Here is a 22,750-nt window from a genome sequence, read left to right as displayed (position 1 = left end):
GGCTCCTGTGATGTATGTACGGGCAGAAAATGAATGAATAGTTGAACAGCTGAATAGACAAATGGAGATAGCCCCACATTCTGTACATTGTGGACAGAAACTCACTACTGGAGAAATACAACAGTAATGTGTTCTGGAGGATGCTGTGGAGGCATATGAGGTGTGTTAGTGAGGGATTGGGTTCCACAGTCACCTCCGAACAAAGAATGCCTGTCTGATGTAATCCTAGACTGTGAGGGCGACCGCCGACACCGATGGCGTTGTTGAGTTGTGGGCCGTTGTGCAACTGACTGACCTGATGTACTCCATCGCTGGCTGTGTAGACGGAGGTGAACTATTTGAGGTGGTCTCGGGCATGGCTCAACTCTTTGAGGGTCTCAAACACCCCCTCCACTGCTGTATGGGCCCTCTCCATAGTCAGCTCCTCAGGAATACCACACCATAGGGAGGGAGGGAGAGGGAGAGAGAGTTTACACTCTCATTCAGAATTCTAGTCATCAAGCATCTCTCTCAGAGACAGACAGAAAGAGAACACATTTTCTAGTTTCTAATGAATGAACTAGATTACCACAGTAAAGCCAAGAGAAGGACTACAAGAGGCCTTTTATTTACCACAGAGAACCTCATGTTTATTTATTTTTACTTAACCTTTATTTAATGAGGCAAGTCAGTTAAGAACAAATTCTTATTTACAATGACGGCCTAGGCCAGCCAGGCCCTAACCCGGACGACGCTGGGCCAATTGTGGGTTGCCCTATGGGACTCCCAATCACGGCTGGTTGTGATACAGCCTGGAATCGAACCAGGGTCTGTAGTGATGACTCTAGCACTGAGATGCAGTGCCTTAGACTACTGCGGGACTCAGGAGCCCCCTGTTGCTCCCCCTGTGACTCAGGAGCCCCCTGTGGTGGGCAGGGGTAGGTAACGTTGACACCTGTGTCTCTCCCCCTGCTAAGGAATTTTACATGAAAATTTTCGTCATTTAGCAGACGCTCGTATCCAGACTGACTTACAGGAACAATTAGGGTTAAGTACCTTGCTCAACAGATTTTTCACCTAGTTGGCTTGGGGATGCGAACCAGTAATCTTTCAGTTACTGGCCCAACGCTCTTAAGCGCTAGGCTACCTGCCGCCCTATGGAATGTGGTTGCCATTGGTTAATGAGAAGACAGAAAATACATATAAAGGCAAACATGAAACCAAATGAGGAAGACAGCCACGCTCTACTCAGAGAGACAAACACCTGGGATGAATACTGCTACATACTGCAGACGACAGCATCAGGTCTACTGCCAAACAGTACAATTACATAAGATCATCTGGCTTTTTCTTCTCCCAATGGAACAGTTATATACAGTGCATTTGGAAAGTATTCAGATCCCTTGACTTTTTCCACATTTTGTTATTTAACAACCTTTGGACTAAAGCAGATTAAATTATTTTTTCTCCCTCATCACCAGTTAAAAAACAACAACAACAAAAAGTTTTTTCTTCGTCATTATGGGGTATTGTGTTTAGATTGTTGAGATTTGTTTTAATTGATATACATTTTAGAATAAAGCTGTAACGTAACAAAATTTTGAAAAAGTCAAGGGGTCTGAATACTTCCCAAATGCACCGTATGTAGACTACTAGCCTAGAGGTCAGAGTTCAGCCCAACAAAGCCTCCATATCAATTGAATACTTTTCTACTACTGTCCCGCAGTTCAGGGTTTCCTCCCTAATAGGAAGACAACTACTGACCAACAGATTAACCCTGTGAATTGACTTCCTGTGAGCTCAGAGGAGAGAGCAAACCAATATAAACCCAGTAAACCCAATGTACAGAACAAGATAATTGGCTAAAAACAGTACATTGCAGTGATCTGGAGAAGACCAGTCCAAGCCATTCTGTTGTTTTTCTTAATGCAGATTGAACAATTTTTCGAGGGTTAAGTGAGCTGCCTGTTTTCTTGCTAGATAAGATTGTCCAGACAGCTAGACTCTGACTGGGTTTTCCATCAAACCATGAAACAAAAGCAAAGCACTTCATTTAACCTTACATAACTCAATTTAAGAACCCCCTCCCTCTTTGGGGGAAAGCACATAAGTACATTGTGTGTGTGTGTGGTGTGTGTGTGTGTGTGTGTGTGTGTGTGTGTGTGTGTCTTTATGTGCAAGTGTGTCTACAGGCAAAAATCTCCATTCGCCATTAAATATTCTTAAAACTTCTTCCAGAAGAAATCTCTTTGGTTCAAGCTTGCCAGACAAAACTGAACTGGAGTTTATGCCCATGTATGAATAAACCGACTTTAACATTGGGATGATTTTGCCCATAACGCCCTCTGAAGTCTGTAGGATCTGTAATTTAAGTCAACAGCGCAGGCCAGTTGTATTTTGGTCCGATCTATTTCGGAGAGTGGGATGTGTCCACATGCACTCCAACATCAACACAGAGAGATAATTTACACAAAGTGACCTGACTCACTGCCAGGACTGTCAGGATTTCATCTGTATTATATAATGGTTATTGTGAGGTCCTTCTCCTCCAAATAGAGCTGATATCATATTTAGCCCTAGCGGGTGTGTTGATAGCAGTTGCTCGCTATTGGAATGTAAAGCGTCTCGCTCTGTGGCTCTCACTTCCCCATCAGACGGCTGGTTTAGCTCATAGGAAAACAGCCCTGCTCTCCTATCAGATGGACAGCAGTGTGAAGAGAAAGAGGGTCAGATGTGGGCTTTATCTTTCCAAAACAAGAACATGCATGTAAGACGGCTTGCACAGGGGAGGATCCTGGCAAAACTACTTAAAAAGTGTGAGTGAGAGTATGTGTGTGTGTGTGTGTGTGTGTGTGTGTGTGTGTGTGTGTGTGTGTGTGTGTGTGTGTGTGTTTGTGTGTGAGTGTGTGTGTGTGTGTGTGTGTGTGTGCGTGCGTGCGTGCGTGCGTGCGAGCAAGCGAGTATAAACTCCCCCCAACGTATGCAAACCAGCTACATTGACGGTTAGAATGCCTGACTCACAGTTCAGATAAACTCACACTGACAACCTTAGGGGATGCATCATAGCCATGTCATTCTGCTATAGTGAGGGTGTCAGCATGTATATCGTGAGGGTACTGTGATGGGGGTTGAGGGAGGATGTAGAGCTTGAGAGGGAGAAGGAGGAGGGAGCGTGTGTGGAGCGTGAGAGGGCTGGTTGACTGGTTGCCAAAGCACACATTGCTGCAGGTCTGGAGCTGACTGCTGGCTCTGCCAGGACAGGACACAGTCTGTGGTTGAGATGTTGATCATGCCACTGCCACGGAGCCCACGCCACGGCACCAAGCAGCCCAACCCGGCTCAGGTGCTGCTTCTCTGACAACAGCTAGGTGGAATGAAATGTCCGTGGCAGAACGCTATGCTGTCTGCCTCTCAGGTAACTCTGGGACAGATCTACCCCAAAACTAAGCACTAACGTTAGTGTGTGTGTGTGTTTTGTTACAATTCTGTGTTACTTATGCATGCATAATCATGCATATGAAAGTGTATTTTTTTATTAATGTTTTTTTGTGTAAACAACTCTTTATTAATTTTGTTGTTTTCTTGTTGGGGGGGCTACAGGTACTACACAAACACAAAGCATTGATCACCATGATCATGCCACAGAGCCAGAAAGAAACAATAAATGTAGCAGGTAAAGAAAATAAGTGAGCATCCACCCCCAACCTCCCACCCCATTCCCCCAACATGTCTCCATCCAACCTCCCACCCCATTCCCCTAACATGTCTCCATCCAACCTCCCACCCCATTCCCCCAACATGTTTATCCATCCATCCATCCATCCACCCACCCCATTCCCTTAACATGTCTCCATCATCCAACAACCCACCCCATTCCCCCAACATGTCTCCATCCATCCAACCAACCACACACCCCACCTCCCCCAACATGTCTCCATCATCCAACAACCCACCCCATTCCCCAACATGTCTCCATCCATCCAACCAACCACCCACCCCATCCCCCAACATGTCTCCATCCATCCAACCACCCACCTCTCACTCCATTCCCCCAACATGTCTCCATCATCCAACAACCCACCCCATTCCCCAACATGTCTCCATCCATCCAACCAACCACCCACCCCATCCCCCAACATGTCTCCATCCATCCAACCACCCACCTCTCACTCCATTCCCCCAACACGTCTCCATCCAACCACCCACCCCATCCCCAAAATATGTCTCCATCCAACAACCCACAACATGTCTCCATTCAACCTCCCACCCCATCCCCACAACATGTCTCCTCCCTTTCATCTACACTGTTTGAAGTGGATTTAACAAGAGACATCAATAAGGGATCATAGATTTCACCTAGATTCACCTGTTTAATCTATGTCATGGAAAGAGCATTTTCAAACGACTAAATAACTGTTAATTTACAACCACTCAGTGTACAAAACATGATGTTCTCAAACCATTACTGTCCACGATATCGGTAAGGGTACGGATTACACAATTGGACAATTGGGGGGGTGCAAAAGCCCGCCCTCCAGATCGCAAGGCATTTTGAAATATTGGAACATGGGCATTCCATTTTGATTCCTAGTAAAACATTTATATACTGTATACAGTACATATTTTGTTTGTACATTTGGGCTTTATAGATTATAAAAAAGAAAAAACACTTACAAATAAACAGATTCAAGTATATTTGTCCAGGCCTCAATTGTTTCTTGACTGGTACCATTCATTCTGACTGTCGATAATTATAAAGTTATACCTTCTAATAGTAACTGTATCCACTGGCGAATTGGGAGAGAGTGAGGTGATTGCCAGCTAAGAGCCAACATATTTCTCGTGGCAGTGCTGCCTGCCAGCAGTAATTGTCTCTGATGAATTTTGTAACTCTTTCCCAGAAGCGTTTAACTGCAGGGCACGCCCACGTCATATGAAGAAAAAGTTCCTACCTGACTTAGGGAACACAGTGAACAGTTGGCAGTTGGGGCCAATTTAATCCTAAAACGTTCCCTTGGTGTAAATACAGTCTGTTCCACTTAAAAGGTTGTTCAGATTCTCTTAGATCTGTGGGCCATACTTTTATAATGGCTAGCTCAGAATATGAGCTTTCCAAAAGTGTAAAAATATATATACACTGCTCAAAAAAATAAAGGGAACACTAAAATAACACATCCTAGATCTGAATGAATGAAATATTCTTATTAAATACTTTTTTCTTTACATAGTTGAATGTGCTGACAACAAAATCCCACAAAAGCTATCAATGGAAATCAAATTTATCAACCCATGGAGGTCTGGATTTGGAGTCACACTCAAAATGAAAGTGGAAAACCACACGACAGGCTGATCCAACTTTGATGTAATGTCCTTAAAACAAGTCAAAATGAGGCTCAGTAGTGTGTGTGGCCTCCATGTGCCTGTATGACCTCCCTACAATGCCTGGGCATGCTCCTGATGAGGTGGCGGATGGTCTCCTGAGGGATCTCCTCCCAGACCTTGACTAAAGCATCCGCCAACTCCTGGACAGTCTGTGGTGCAACGTGGCGTTGGTGGATGGAGCGAGACATGATGTCCCAAAGAAATGCCACCCCACACCATGACTGCCCCACTGCCAAACCGGCCATGCTGGAGGATGTTGCAGCCAGCAGAACGTTCTCCACGGCATCTCCAGACTGTCACGTCTGCCACATGTGCTCAGTGTGAACCTGCTTTCATCTGTGAAGAGCACAGGGCGCCAGTGGCGAATTTGCCAATCTTGGTGTTCTCTAGCAAATGCCAAACGTCCTGCACGGTGTTGAGCTGTAAGCACAACCCCCACCTGTGGACGTCGGGCCCTCATACCACCCTCATGGAGTCTGTTTCTGACCGTTTGAGCAGACACATGCACATTTGTGGCCTGCTGGAGGTCATTTTGCAGGGCTCTGGCAGTGCTCCTCCTGATCCTCCTTGCACAAAGGCAGAGGTAGCGGTCCTGCTGCTGGGTTGTTGCCCTCCTACGGCCTCCACCACATCTCCTGATGTACTGGCCTGTCTCCTGGTAGCGCCTCCATGTTCGGGACACTACGCTGACAGACACAGCAAACCTTCTTGCCACAGCTCGCATTGATGTGCCATCCTGGATGAGCTGCACTACCTGAGCCACTTGTGTGGGTTGTAGACTCCGTCTCATGCTACCACTAGAGTGAAAGCACTGCCAGCATTCAAAAGTGACCAAAACATCAGCCAGGAAGCATAGGAACTGAGAAGTGGTCTGGTCACCACCTGCAGAACCACTCCTTTATTGGGGGTGTCTTGCTAATTGCCTATAATTTCCACCTGTTGTCTATTCCATTTGCACAACAGCATGTGAAATGTATTGTCAATCAGTGTTGCTTCCTAAGTGGACAGTTTGATTTCACATTTGTGTGATTGACTTGGAGTTACATTGTGTTGTTTAAGTGTTCCCTTTATTTTTTTGAGCAGTGTATTATAGAGATCAGTCCTTCAGGAACCCAGATTATTTATTTATAAATCCCATCATTGGATGTTTGGTAGTTTGGTTTCCCAAGGGACTCCATAGGCCAGAATAGCTGGCTTAAGTTGTAAATCTAGAAAAAAGGAGTTGCCTGGTAATGCGTACGTATCGTTCAAATCTGTGAATCAAAGATCTGTGAGAGCCAGAAATCTTGCTTGTTTGTAGGTGACCAAATACTTATTTTCCATCACAATTTGCAAATAAATTCATAAAAAATCCTACAATATGATTTTCTGGATTTTTTTTTTTCTCATTTTGTCTGTCATAGTTGAAGTGTACCTATGATGAAAATTACAGGCCTCTCTCATCTTTTTAAGTGGGAGAACTTGCACAATTGGTGGCTGACTAAATACGTTTTTGCTCCACTGTAAGTATTCCCACCCCGAAGTCAATAGATGTTAGAATCACCTTTGGCAGTGATTACAGCTGTGAGTCTTTCTTGGTAGGCCTCTAAGAGCTTTGCACAAATGGATTTTACAATATTTGCCAATTATTATTTTTAGAATTCTGTAAGCTCTGTCAAATTGTCTGTTGGAAAGCAGACTGAACCAGGTTTTCCTCTAGGATTTTTTCCTGTGATTAGCTCTATTGCGTATATTTCTATCATAAAAAAACAACAACTCTCTAATCCTTGCTGATGATAAGCATACCCATAACATGATGCAGTCACCACCATGCTTGAAAATATGAAGAGTGGTACTCAAAGTATGCCACTGTGGATGAGATCAAAGCATGGACGTAACAAAGTATGCCACTGTGGATGAGATCAAAGCATGGACATATCAAAGTATGCCACTGTGGATGAGATCAAAGCATATCCACAGGTGTGTGTGTTTTGTTGAGGTGCCCACGTTTCCATGGTTTGTCGGAGCTCCTGTCTGTACATCCCCAGAGATGAGAAAACAAACACAAAATAGGTAAGGACATGAGATGTCGTTTCCCATCGTGAGGACAGACTGTACAGCACAGAGCATGATGTGCTGTGTTGGATTTACCACAAACATAACACTTTGTATTCAGGACAAAGGTTTTTCCAGTTTTTGCAGTTTTATTTTAGTGCCTTTAAGCAAAAAGGATACATTTTTTTCAATATTTTTATTCCGTACTGGGTTTCTTCTTTTCACTCTTCTTCTTTTCATTCTTCTTTTCACACTTCTTTTCAGTCTGTCATTCACTCTGTATTATGGAGTAACTACAATGTTGTGAGTTAGGAAGGATACCTGTATCTTTGTAGTGACTGGGTGTATTGATACACCTTGAAAAGTGTAATTAATAACTTCACCATGCTCAAAGATATATTCAATGTCTGCTTTTTAAAAATGTTACTCATCTACCAATAGGTTCCCTTATTTGCGTGGCATTGGAAAACCTCTCTGGTCTTTGTGGTTGAATCTTTGTTTGAAATTCACTGCTTGACTGAGGGACCTTACAGATAATTGTATGTGTGGGGTACAGAGATGAGGTAGTCGTTCAAAAATAATGTTAAACACTGTTATTGCATACAGACCAGAGAGTCCATGCAACTTATTACATGACTTGTTAAGCACATTTTTACTCCTGAACTTATTTAGGATTATTATTATTATTATTTAGCCTTAACAAAAGGTTTGAATACTTATTGACTAAAGACATTACAGCTTTTAATTTTTAATTAATTTGTAAAAATGTTTATAAACATAATTCCACTTTGACATTATGGGGTATTGTGTGTAGGCCAGTGACACACAATCTCAAATGAATCCATTTTAATATCAGGCTGTAACACAGCAAAATGTGGAGAGAAAAGAATCAAGGGGTGTGAATACTTTGATGGCCATTTTAAATATTCCTAAATACATAAAATGGGAAACAATTGGGATTTGTGCATGAATGTGTGTCTGCTCCTATTACTACAAATGCATAGTGTGTGTATATGGTTTATGACTGTTTGTCCCTGCAATAGCCCTGTGCCTGTAATGGCCTCGCGAGTGCCTGTACAACGTACAGTAACAGGTTTCTGTGGTACAACAGAAATAGAGAGCTAATAGAGAGCTTTTAGGCCCATTTACCAGATCCATTATCAATTCACAACTAATGTGATGTTGCCCCTGACCTCTAGTATCACAATGACCCTGCTACTCAGAGAGAGAGAGAGAGAGAGAGAGAGAGAGAGAGAAGAGGAGAGAGAAAAAGAGGGAGGGAGAGTGCAAGTGAGATAATGTAATAGTTTGTGTTAAGTAGATCAGTGAGAACATGCACAGGCAGTGTGACAGGAAGTGACCGATGTAGACTTTCTGGAACATTCTTAATGAGGTCTAATAGAGCAGTAGGATCCTGGGAGGCGATGCTGAGTACCTGGGTAGGCAGGGGGAACTCAGCGAGATGTGCATAATAGGTGACGTGCAGAGGTGCATCTAACCTACCAGCTAACCACCAATTAGTGTGCCAGAAATAGAAGAGCAGGAGAGACAAAGAAGGAGAAATAACCAATAAAATAATCTGCCCTGTTGCTACACGCTGACTGGAAGCTTGAAAGGCATAGATACATACGCACACACAGTCTCTCAGCTCTAACTAGTGAATTATGGGCATAAACTGTCCATCTGGAAAGAATGTGAGGAAGAACAAAAGACATTCCGGTCTATAACTTATTACTCATCACCAGCACCCAGCTCTTCTTTCAGGATCCACTCCACTAGAGAAGATTGAATTAGAGTACACAGTTTGTGGGCCTCCCATTGCAGTGCTAGAGGCATCACTACAGACCAGGGATCAATAACTACAGACCCGGGCTGTATCACGACCGGCCGTGATCGGCGCACAATTGGCCCAGTGTCGTTCGGGTTAGCGGAGGGTTTGGCCTGAGGTGCTTCACTTGGCTCATCACTCTCTAGCGACTCCTTGTGGCGGGCCGGGTGCCTGCAGTCTGACCTTGGTCGTCAGTTGAACGGTGTTTCCTCCGACACATTGGTGCGGCTGGCTTCTGGGTTAAGAAGTGAGGTTTGGCGGGTCATGTTTCCAAGGACACATGACTCGACCATCACCTCCTGAGCCCATTGGGGAGTTGCAGCGATGAGACAAGATCAAAAAGGTGGTAAACAAAAAAGAAAAAAAAGGACTACACCGCTTGTCTCTTTAATAACCTCCCAAACACTGCCCCAGAGATCCAACCACAGAATAGAAGACTAATCGTTCCAGATGTCTCCCTGGAATGTGGAGAACAGACAGTGGAACCAACTATAAATAACTTGGGCTGGTTTTGTAACCTGAACGAAATTCTATTTTGGTGTGAGAAAAGAGGAGAAGAGGTGCTTTTGCTTCTTCAAAGGAAGAGAAACCGAAACACAGATTCCTGGGGATATGGAACCCTGGAGATGAGGAACCGTCAGAGCTTATATAAGTCTTTCCACTTAATCCCCTGTGGAATGCTGGCTGGGTACTGGGAGCTCCGGCCTGGCTCCTGCATCCCATTCCTGTCTTCAGGAATCCCACTGACAGAGTGTGCAGGAGGAAGAGTATACAGCATAGGAGTAGGGAAATACAATATGATTAGGTGAGGGGTAAGGAAGTGGACTTCTTCTAACACGTCATGAATATTAGTTCTCTCTGTAAAGCTAGGTATTAGTCATGTCCCAGGAAACAACCTAGCATCCGGTCTACACTGTCATCCCCATGGTAACAAGGTAATATATGGTCCAGTGGACAGCATCTCTTCATCAGCCAGACGCTATGTGTTGCTGCTCTACAGTCAGACCTGCTGAGACACAGAGGGATAGTAGTGGTGGGGTCTGAGGTCAGAATATAGAGTAAACTTAGCCAATACACTGTGGTCACTCGAAGTCAGGGTTGGTCGGGGCTGTACGTGGGGCTGTTGGGCGGAGTGAGCAATGGCCAATGAGAGAAGAAGCCCGGTGAAGGAGTACATTAAGTATGGAGAGAGCAGTTCAAATGATACACGGTCAGATACGATGTCAAATCCCAAAAAAATCAATCAATGTTTATTTGTCGTGTACACAGATTAGCAGATGTTAAAGCAGGTGCAGAGAAATGCTTACGCTCATAGCTCCAGCAGTGCAGTAAACGCCTAACAGTACAACACTAATACACTAATAGTCCCAAAGAATGTGTAGCAGTTTATAGACAAACGTCATCACAGAGCTATTTTTCTAAACCATTGGAAAATTGTTATGATCTGAAATATTGTTCATACATTATATTCTTTGATTTAGAGTGTGATTTATTTATTTTTACATAGGAAAATAGCAGTTATGAATTGGGATATTGTTACACTTGCATGTTTTGACAGGAATATTGTGACAGAGTTTTAGAATATAATGAATCCCAGCATTACCTCTATATGTAACTAACCTTAATAAGCCATGGTTTGGGCAAACATTAAGTTATTATTTTACACATTTTCTTATTGGATTATTGTACTTGCGCAACTGCTCATTTGATGAAAATGTATTGGCACAGGAAACCCATGACACATAGCTAGCCCAATGACCCTGTCTCACACACTTCTTCAGGGGTCAGAGTTCGGACGTAAGCTCTGAACGAACAAAACGGCCCATCAGTCCAGTTATAATGGCCTGACTGGTCTTAATGATTTCCCGAAGACAAAGAATTCCTGATGTTGGAATGGCCAGATTCCGGTTTTACACCCTAATCCTCTTCACTGTGATCTGAGGCACTTGACAGAGAACACAAGACCAGCTAAAGAGGCCAAGATCAGATCTCTCTCTCTCTCTCTCTCTCTCTCTCTCTCTCTCATCCTTCCAATAATTCCTGCACTCAGTGTTATGCAAGTCAGCTATGCAGGGCTGGATCTTATTCATAAAAAAATGGGCCAAAATTGTGGATCTATGAGTGTATTCGCTGTGTTTGAGATAGAGATAGACACTGGCTGGCTAGTCCTCCTTTCCTTAGGTATTTTGGACATAGGTAGTCAAATCTGAGGCTGAGAGCTGTGAATGAGCTCATCCCTGTAGTCTACAGTGTTTCCACAGGCCTCTGTCTGTACTGCTGAATTTCTCAGACTGACCGAGTCAGACTACAGATGGGCCCCGAGAGACTGGTCTACACACTCTCTATACTCTCACAGCACCCTACCCTTCTCACCTCTTTCTGAGTGTCCAACGTGCGCATCAAAGTATGCCACAGTAGATGAGATCAAAGCATGGACGTATCAAAGTATGCCACTGTAGATGAGATCAAAGCATGGACGTATCAAAGTATGCCACTGTAGATGAGATCAAAGCATGGACGTATCAAAGTATGCCACTGTGGATGAGATCAAAGCATGGACGTATCAAAGTATGCCACTTTGGATGAGATCAAAGCATGGACGTATCAAAGTATGCCGCTGTGGATGAGATCAAAGCATGGACGTATCAAAGTATGCCACTGTGGATGAGATCAAAGCATGGACGTATCAAAGTATGCCGCTGTGGATGAGATCAAAGCATGGACGTATCAAAGTATGCCACTGTGGATGAGATCAAAGCATATCCACAGGTGTGTGTGTTTTGTTGAGGTGCCCACGTTTCCATGGTTTGTCGGAGCTCCTGTCTGTACATCCCCAGAGATGAGAAAACAAACGCAAAATAGGTAAGGACATGAGATGTCGTTTCCCATCGTGAGGACAGACTGTACAGCACAGAGCTTTGTGTTTATAGATAAGCATGTAGGTCAGTGATCATCATCCTCAGATGTCCTGCACTCTCTAAAAAGCCATGAGGAGATCAAGCAGCAGGCAGGAGCAGGGGACAAGCCCACTCCGAGGTTTATGTGTGTGTGTGTGTGTGATTTAGGGAGTGAGAGTTATGAAGGGGAGAATGAGTGTAGATCTAAGCAGAAATAAAGGTCATTCAATCAGAATGGGCCTGCAAGTAGGCCACGGTGTGTGATGACTGTGGAGACAGTGGCTGTTAATCACAGGGTAATGATTTGCTCAATTTGCCACAGGCAGCTGTAATTTAACTGTCTGACTGCAAGGGTCTGGAAGTAATCAGGCCACTACCTTAGTTAATCTGTGGCGCCTCCTCACACGCACGCACTGGCTGTCAATGTTGACACTTAAGGACTGTTTTTGATTCTAACACCTGATCATACGCAGGCAAAACAAGAAAATACCAAGATTCTGTCATTCAACAAGGTACTAAAGAACAAACTTGAGACCACTTCATAGACAAATACAGAATATCTGCTGCACAGAATGAGAATAATCTCTCTCACTCTCACAGTCTCTCTCACTCTCACTCACTCACTCACTCACTAGCCTGCATCAAACATCTCCTCCCCTGTCTCACACACACACAAACATTTTATGTTATCTTCAGCATCAGCTTTACTGCAACGTCCACAGCTTTAGAGTGAGGGATGCCTTTACCCAGTGAACGCAACTCATACACTACAGTCAGAGGTGTGCTCTTTGATCTGGTTTCCCTGTCACCTTCCCATCATCTCTCCTTAGCAGGGGAAGCCCAACAACTTCCCATGCTGTCCTTCATCTCTACAATTATAGTGGTGTGTGTTCACATGTGTGGTTATGCCCATATGTGTGTGTCTGAATGAGTGTGTATCATAAAAGCAGTGGTTATATATTTCTGATGAAGACACAAAGTACTACAGTTCTGCAACAGTATTTTGCTTGAAATATAAAACAAAGTAAGAGCGGCGGTTGTGTACTTTTTGACACTAAATGGATCCTTGTTTAATAATGTAATCCCCATCAGAAACCTCCAGGAGATAGTGAAGGGCCATTATTTTACCTGCATGTATAACTGGGTCTGTTAACCCTCTTCCTGTCTCATACATTTACCATAAATTACACAACCACAGCCCCCCCCCCCCCACACACACGCCTTACTATACTTGTCAGAACTTTTTGGGGAACAACAACTGATTCCCATTGAAAAAACAACTTTTCCTAACCCCTAAACCTAACCTCTAAACCCAACCCCCAAAATAAATAGATAAATACAGTAGGGTATAATTTATAATTAATACTTATAAATTATAACAGTATAATTTAATTGAGGGTTGATATAAATTATAATAATCAAACATATTTGGTAGCCACCCAACCACCCATAGTTCAGCTATTTTACAGAAATCTCCATCTTTTACATTTTTTAATTTCTCCTTTATTTAACGAGGTAGGCTAGTTGAGAACAAGTTCTCATTTACAACTGCGACCTGGCCAAGATAAGGCAAAGCAGCGCGACAAAAACAATGACATGGAGTTACACATGGGATAAACAAACGTACAGTCAATAACACAATAGAAAATCTGTATACAGTGTGTGGAAATGAAGTAAGGAGGTAAGGCAATAAATAGGCCAATAGTGGCGTGATTACAATTTATCAATTAACACTGGAGTGATAGATGTGTAGATGAGGATGTGAAGTATAAATACTGGTAGAAATACTGGTGTGCAAAAGAGCAGAAAATAAATCAATTAAATATGGGGAAGAGGTAGGTAGTTGGATGGGCTATTTACAGATGGGCTGTGTACAGCTGAGCGATGGGTAAGCTGCTTTGACAGCTGATGCTTAAAGTTAGTGATGGAGATATAGGGAGTTTACTCTAGGGAGTTTTCCTAGCCACCGTGCTTCTACACTTGCATTGCTTGGTGTTTGGGGTTTTAGGCTGGAGATATCAGCTGATGTACGAAGGGCTATATAAATACATTTGATTTGATAAGTCTCCAACTTCAGTGATTTTTACAATTTGTTCCAGTCATTGGCAGCAGAGAACTGGTAGGAAAGGCGGCCAAAGTTGTGTTGGCTTTGGGGATGACCAGTGAAATATACCTGCTGGAGCGCGTGCTACGGGTGGGTGTTGTTATAGTGACCAGTGAGCTAAGGCGGAGCTTTACCTAGCAAAGACTTATAGATGACCTGAAGCCAGTTGGTCTGGCAATGAATATGTAGCGAGGACCAGCCAACGAGAGCATACAGGTCACAGTGGTGGGTAGTATATGGGGCTTTTGTGACATAACGGATGGCACTGTGATAGACTGCATCCAATTTGCTGAATAGAGTGTTGGAGGCTATTTTGTAAATGACATCGCCGCAGTCAAGGTTCGGCAGGATAGTCAGTTTTACGAGGGTATGTTTGGCAGCATGAGTGAAGGAGGCTTTGTTGCGAAATAGGAAGCCAATTCTAGATTTAATTTTGGGTTGGAGATCTCTGCCATATCAAATCATATGACACTCATTGTAACTTGTGGTCATCTTGGTTTATATATGTATCCAATCTTCTTACCGTTTACCCTACCCCTTTCCCTCCCAAAGTTCCCTACAAGGCTATTGGCCTGGCTTACATTCCTCTGCCTGATTGTAATCGGCACCTTTCTCCTAGCAGGATCCATATAGGTTGTATTTTCCTACTAGCACTGACTTTGCAGATAACTACTTTGAGGGAAAATGTACTTGCTACGACTGTGTTATGTGGTTGTCTCACCCAGCTATCTGAAGATAAAAGCACAAACTCTAAGTCGCGCTGGATAAGAGCATCTGTTAAATGACTCAAATGTAAATGTAGTGGAATAACATGGAAATCGGGTCTAGACTTTATTTTCCTTATCCATTATTATCATCATAAAATATACCACATAAAAGATATAAGGAGTCTTTTTTAACTATGTAGAATTGCAGGAAATGAGCTTCAAAACAACAACAAATGAGATGCCAAACCCACCATTAGTGTGACTGGCCAAAGAGCTCAACGTTCATGTCATCTGACCAAAGCACTGGTGGTTCCTATCCAAATGCTGTTTAGTAAAGTCCTGGCATTTACATTTGCTGGGTAACATGAAAATACCTCTCTTTGGACTCGCTCACCAGTGGAGGGTTTGGCGTTGAAATGAGAACGCATGAGCAGAAAATAACCCCATGCCTACTGTAAAATCTAGTGGTGGATCTTTGATGTTTTGGGGGTATTTTGCTCCCACTGGCCCTGGGGCCCTTGTTAAGGTCAATGTCATCATACACTTTACCCAGTACCAGGACATTTTAGCCAAAAACCTGGTTACCTCTGCCAGGAAGCTGAAACTTGCCTGCAAGTGGATCTTCCAGCACGACAATAAACCCAACCACAAATCAAAATCCACATAGAAAAGGTTCATAGGCTACAAAATCAACATTATTCAATAGCCACCTCAGTCTCCAGACCAAATTATTTTGAGCATACAATATAGCTCAGTATTTTAATCATTTATTTTAGCTCATCTTTATCAATTGTGTCAATAATTTCAGACCCCACTGTATGTGTGTATCTACATGGATGCACAAGTGAGTTTGTGTCATGTGTTTTCAACACCCTTCAATTCCAAGCAGCTTACTCTTGAGTGAAAGAAAGGGCATCACAGATCCTATATTTAACTTCATTCCTCAGACAAAGTAACCAAATTGCTCCTCATCTCTTCTTAATCTGTCCAGCTACTGGAGTTCACACAATGTGAGCACCGTTTACCGGTGGCATGTGACTGATTTGGCCCTACATTGTGTCTGTCTTCTTACATGTTTTCCTCTTGACAGTTCAGTATGGGTCTGTTTTCCCTCAACTGAACTCTCCCAGGTACAGTTCCAGTCAAAAGTTTGGTCACACCTACTTAGAGTTTTTTGTTATTTTTTTACTATTTTCTACATTCTAGAATAATAGTGAAGACAACAAAGCTATGAAATAATAAATATGGAATCATGTAGTAACCAAAAAAGTGTTAAACAAATCAAAGTATATTTTATATTTCAGATTCTTCAAAAGAGCCACCGTTTGCCTTGATGACAGCTATGCACACGCTTGGCATTCTATCAAACTGCTTCACCTGGAATGCTTTTCCAACAGTCTTGAAGGAGTTCCCACATATGCTGAGCACTTGTTGGCTGCTTTTCCTTCACTCTGCAGTCCAACTCATCCCAAATCATCTCAATTGGGTTGAGGTTGGGTGATTGTGGATGTCAGGTTATCTGATGCAGCACTCCATCACGCTCCTTCTTGGTCAAATAGCCCTTACACAGCCTGGAGGTTTGTTGGGTCATTGTCCTGTTGAAAAACAAATGATAGCCCCACTAAGCACAAACCAGATGGGATGGCATATCGCTGCAGAATGTTGTGGTAGCCACGTTGGTTAAGTGTGTCTTGAATTCTGAATAAATCACTGACAGTGTCACCAGCAAAGTACCCCCACACTATCACACCTCCGCCTCCATGCTTCACGGTGGAACCACACATGCAGAGATAATCCGTTGACCTACTCTGCATCTCACAAAGACATGGTGATTGGAACCAAAAATCTCAAATTTGGTCTCATCAGACCAGATTTCCACCGGTCTAATGTCCATTGTTCGTGTTTCTTGGACCAAGCCAGTCTCTTCTTCTTTTTGATGTCCTTTGGTAGTGGTTTCTTTGCAGCAATTCCATGAAGGCCTGATTCACGCAGTCTTCTCTGAACAGTTTATGTTGAGATGTGTCTGTTGCTTGAACTCTGTGAAGCATTTATTTTCCGCAGTAATTTATGAGGCTGGTAACTCTACGGCCTTTACCTTTAGCTCAGACACCAGTCGCTTTCAGCCTGGATAATACCCGCCAGTCTGCACAGCGCAATATCAACCCTGAGCACATCGGACTGCTTTTCTGCACTACTTTACCAGATTCCTGCCATAAGCTCTGGACCATTACTCCAGAGTGGCCCAGCCCCGAAGCTAGCCTTGAGACAGACCCATCTCTCAGCCTGCTCAGTAGACCCTTTGATCACTCGTCTACACAGCTGATGCCTCCCGGACTCTTCACTAACATGACTAGAAGCCACTACATCACTGGATTCCTGCCGTCAGCTCTGGACCTTTGCATCGGATCATCGCAGCAAGCTAGCGGCTACCGAGTGGCTACAGTGGCTAACGCCCTTCTCCCGAAGCTAGTACCAGTTAGCCTCGAGCCAGGCGCATCTCCCGGCAAGCAAATTAAATTCCTCCAGCTACAATACCCCTTTTGCCAATTGGCCTGGACCCTTTGTTGACATGAAGCCCCCCCGATCCATCACGACTGGTCTGCCGTAATTCCGTCCGATGTGCCCTCAACCGGCCTTTGTCGGTCATCGGTAAAGGCGCTTCTGCTAGCCTCGGCCTGCTAACTTTAGGAACGTCATGTCCCCGCTTACTAGCGTAGTAACGGCTTCCCTGTTTCATCTATTGCTGTTGACTGGACACTATGATCACCTGGCTACATAGCTGATGCCTGCAGGACCGTTCATTAATCACGGTACTCCATTTATGTTTATTTTGTTTACCTGTCGGCCCCAGCCTCGAACTCAGGCCCTGTGTGTAGTTAACTGACCCTCTCTGCCCATTCATCGTCATTTTACCTGTTGTTGTTGTCTTAGCTGATTAGCTATTGTTTTCTCACCCATTGTTGTCTTAGCTAGCTCTCCCAATCAACACCTGTGATTGCTTTATGCCTTGCTTTATGTCTCTCTCTCTAATGTCAATATGTATTTTATGCTGTTGTTTAGGGTATTTATCATTGTTTTATTTTACTGTGGAGCCCCTAGCCCCACTCAACATGCCTCAGATACCTCTTTTGTCCCACCTCCCTCACAAGCAATGACCTCACCTAGCATAACTAGTGCCTCCAGAGATGCAACCTCTCTTATCATCACTCAATGCCTAGGTTTACCTTCACTGTACCCCCACCCTACCATACCACTGTCTGTACACTTTGCCCTGAATCTATTCTATCATGCCCAGAAATCTGCTCCTTTTATTCTCTTCCATCAACGCACTTGACAACCAGTTTTGATAGCCTTAATCCGTACCCTCATCCTACTCCTCCTCGGTGCCTCAGGTGATGTAGAGGTTAACCCAGGCGCTCTCATTTGTTGACTTCTGTAACTGTAAAAGCCTTGGTTTCATGCATGTTAACATCAGAAGCCTCCTCCCTAAGTTTGTTTTACTCACTGCTGTAGCACACTCCTCCCACCCTGATGTCCTTGACGTGTCTGAACCCTGGCTTAGGAAGGCCACCAAAAAGTCTGAGATTTCCATCCACAACTACAACATTTTCCGTCAAGATATGCCAAAGGGGGAGGAGTTGCAATCTACTGCAGAGATAGCCAGCAACGTTCTGCCATACTATCCAGGTCTATGCCCAAACAGTTAGAGCTTCTAATTTTTAAAATTAATCTCTCCAGAAATAAATTGCTCACTGTTGCCGCCTGTTATAGACGCCCCTCAGCTCCCAGCAGTGCCCTGGACACCATGTGGGAATTGTTTGAAGATAGATGGGGGAAGAGTTCATTCTGTTAGGTGACCTAAACTGGGATATACTTAACACTCCGGCCATCCTACAATCTAAGCTAGATGCCCTCAATCTCACACAAATTATCAAGGAACCCACCAGGTACAACCCTGAATCTATAAACATGGGCAGCCTCATATATATTATCCTGACCAACTTGCCCTCAAAATACACCTCTGCTGTTTTCAATCAGGATCTCAGCGATCACTGCTTCATTGCCTGCATCCGTAATGGGTCCGTGGTCAAACGACCACCTCTCATCACTGTCAAACACTCCCTAAAACACTTCTGCAAGCAGGCCTTTCTAATCGACCTGGTCCGGGTATCCAGGAACGATATTGACCGTCAGTAGTGGAGGCCTGGTTGTACCTTATAAGTAATTTCCTCACCATCTTAAATAAGCATGACCCATTTAAAAAATGTAGCACTAAGAACAGATATAGCCCTTGGTTCACTCCAGACCTGACTGCCCTTGACCTTCCCAAAAACATCCTGTGGCGTACTGCATTAGCATCAAATAGTCCCAGTTATATGCAACTTTCAGGGAAGTCAGGAACCAATACACACAGTCAGTTAGGAAAGCAAAGGCCTGCTTTTTCAAACAGAAATTTGCATCCTGTAGCTCTAACTCCAAAAGGTTCTGGGACACTGTAAAGTCCATGGAGAATAAGAGCACCTCCTCCCAGCTGCCCACTGCACTGAGGCTAGGAAACACTGTCACCAATGATAAATCCACAATAATTGAGAATTTCTCTACGGCTGGCCATGCTTTCCTCCTGGCTACCCCTACCCCAGCCAACAGCCCATTTCTCCTTCACCCGAATCCAGATAGCTGTTGTTCTGAAAGAGCTGCAAAACCTGGACCTGTACAAATCAGCTGGGCTGATCTGGACCCTCTCTTTCTAAAATTATCCGCAGACATTGTTGCAACCCCTATTACTAGTCTGTTCAACCTCTCTTTCGTATCGTCCGAAATTCCTAAAGATTGGAAGGCTGCCGCAGTAATCCGCCTCTTCAAAGGGGGTGACACTTTAGACCCAAACTGTTACAGACCTATATCTATCCTGCCCTGCCTTTCTAAAGTCTTCGAATGCCAAGTTAACAAACAGATCACTGACCATTTAGAATCGCACCGTACCTTCTCCGCTGTGCAATCTGGTTTCCAAGCTGGTCACGGGTGCACCTCAGCCACGCTCAAGGTACTAAACGATATTATAACCGCCATCGATAAAAGACAGTACTGTGCAGCTGTCTTCATCGACCTGGCCAAAGCTTTCAACTCTGTCAATCACTGTATTCTTATCGGCAGACTCAACAGCCTTGCTTTCTCAAATGACTACCTCGTTCGGTTCACCAATTACTTCTCAGATAGAGTTCAGTGTGTCAAATCGGAGGGCCTGTTGAACGGACCTCTGGCAGTCTCTATGGGGTTACCAAAGAGTTAAATTCTCGGGCCGACTGTTTTCTGTGTATATATCAATGATGTCGCTCTTGCTGCGGGTGATTCCTTGATCAACCTCCACGCAGACGACACCATTCTGGAGACATCTGGCCCTTCTTTGGACACTGTGCTAACAAACCTCCAAACGAGCTTCAATGCCATGTAATACTCCTTCCGTGGCACATCATCTATCACTCCAGTGTTTATTTTCTAAATTGTAATTACTTCGCTACTATAGGCCAATTTATTGCCTTACCTCCTTCCTCCATTTGTACAATAGTTTTTTATATTGTGTTATTGATTGTACTTTTGTTTATCCCATGTGTAACTCTGTGTTGTTGTTTTTTGTCATACTGCTTTGTTTTATCTTGCCCAGGTCAAGTTGTAAATGAGAACTTGTTCTGAACTTGCCTACCCCGTTAAATAAAGGTTAAATGAAAGTTATTTAAAAAACAAAAAAAAACTAAAAATGAATAGTTTTTATCCTCTGTTCTCCTCTGCAGCAGAGGTAACTCTGGGTCTTCCTTTCCTGTGGTGGTCGGTTACTTGAACTCTGTGAAGCATTTATTTGGGCTGCAATTTCTGAGGCTGGAAACTCTAATGAACTTATCCTCTACAGCAGAGTTAACTATGGGTCTTCCTTTCCTGTGGAGGTCCTCATGAGAGTCAGTTTCAGCATAGCGCTTTATGGTTTTTGCGACTGCACTTGAAGAAACACTTAAAGTTCTTGAAATTTTCCGGATTGACTGACCTTCATGTCTTAAAGTAATGATGGACTGTCGTTTGGTAATGATGGACTTGTTCTTTTACCAAATTGGGCTATCTTCTGTATACCACCCCTACCTTTTCACAACCCAACTGATTGGCTCAAACACATTAAGGAAAGAAATTCCACAAATGAACTTTGAACAAGTCACACCTGTTAATTGAAATGCATTCCAGATGACTACATTATGAAGCTGGTTGAGAGAATGCCAAGAGTGTGCAAAGCTGTCATCAAGGCAAAGGTTGGCTACTTTGCAGAATCTCAAATATATTTCGATTTGTTTAACACTTTTTTGGTTACTACATGATTCCATGTGTTATTTCATAGTGTTGATGTCTTAACTATTATTCTACAATGTAGAAAAAAGTAAAAATAAAGAAAAACCCTGGAATGAGTGTGGGTGTGTCCATACTTTTGACTGGTACTGTCGTCCATCACGGCTAATCCTGAACTAAAAAAAGTTTTAAAATCTCCTTTGAAAATGTTTTTTTTTTTTTAGTCAAGGCTTAATCTGTGTCCAGGAAACTGGCCATAAATACAAATACAGAGACATGCTGTTTAATGCTGGGTCAGGATCTGCTATCTCAAACATGAATCCTTGTCATGAAAACGGTCCCTGGACATCTCAGGTTGTTCTCTGGTCACACAAAGCCACAGCGTCATCCTTTACAGGTGGTTCACTTCCAGGAAGAGAATCTAGGTCTGTTGTGCCCCCTACTGGACTACCCTGGAAAACCTACTCCGGAATTCCATTCATAAACAATTCAACCATACAGTGAGGTGGCAGTCCAACCACTGCTGCAATAATAATTGTTTCAGAGTGAGTGTATTGATGTATTTGATCATATCACAGTCTCCGACATTGGATACTTCATGAATAAATACTATTTTACTGTATGTCTCATGGATGGACCAAAACTCTTCCAGAACCTCTTCGAGGTAGTCTTACTTTATAGACATGTCATTAGTGTCCGTCACACAGGGAAACAGTGCCCCCTTCTGGCTGCATTGGACTCTGCCCTGTTACACTCACAATCCAAAATGCAGAGGGGACTAGACTACAGGGTGAAAATGTCACTATCCATGTTATTAAAATAAAATGTACAATAATTCTGAAGGGAGACACTGCAAGTTTTACTGAGACAATAAAAAGCAAAGGGTATGAGGCTATTCACAAGCTGATACACTACATGGCCAAAAGTATATAGACACCTGCTCATCTAACATCTCATTCCAATATCATGGGCATGAATATGGAGTTGGTCCCCATTTGCTGCTATAACATTCTCCACTCTTCTGGGAAGGCTTTCCACTAAATGATGGAACATTGCTTTGGGGACCTGCTTCCATTTAGCCACAAGAGCATTTGTGAGGTCGGGCACTGGTTTGGCGATTAGGTCAGGCACGCAGTCAGTGTTCCAATTCATCCCAAATCAGTTTGACGGGGTTGAGGTCAGGGCTCTGTGGAGACCAGTCAAGTTCTTACACAATGATCTCGACAAACCATTTCTGTATGGACCTCTCTTTGTGCACATTGTCTTTGTCATGCTGAAACAGGAAAGGGCCTTCCCCAAACTGTTGCCACAAAGTGGGAAGCACAGAATCGTCTAGAATGTAATTTTATGCTGTAGTGTTAAGATTTCTCTACACTGGAACTAAGGGGCCAAGTCCGAAAAAATAGCCCCAGACCATTACTCCTCCTCCACCAAACTTTACAGTTGGCACTATGCATTGGGGCACGTTAGCGTTCTCCTGGCATCCACCAAA

The 22,750-nt window shown here is 43.5% G+C and overlaps 1 long non-coding RNA gene across 2 annotated transcripts in view; it reads right to left on the bottom strand.

The window, feature by feature from the left end:
- LOC135556314 (uncharacterized) overlaps window positions 1-22,750 on the bottom strand; it is a 59,527-nt gene that overhangs the window by 15,581 nt on the left and 21,196 nt on the right. The window contains exon 1 of one of the 2 annotated variants that reach the window (XR_010457973.1): window positions 296-3,664. The exons of the other annotated variant lie outside the window; for it this stretch is intronic. This is a non-coding gene — a long non-coding RNA (uncharacterized LOC135556314). Of the gene's footprint in view, window positions 1-295; window positions 3,665-22,750 lie in introns of those variants that run through there. 2 annotated transcript variants of the gene reach the window in all.

This window comes from Oncorhynchus masou, chromosome 15, assembly GCF_036934945.1.
Source record: "Oncorhynchus masou masou isolate Uvic2021 chromosome 15, UVic_Omas_1.1, whole genome shotgun sequence".
Taxonomy (NCBI): domain Eukaryota; kingdom Metazoa; phylum Chordata; class Actinopteri; order Salmoniformes; family Salmonidae; genus Oncorhynchus; species Oncorhynchus masou.
The sequence above is the reverse complement of the archived record's forward strand: the minus strand, read 5'-3'. Positions and strand labels throughout refer to the sequence as shown.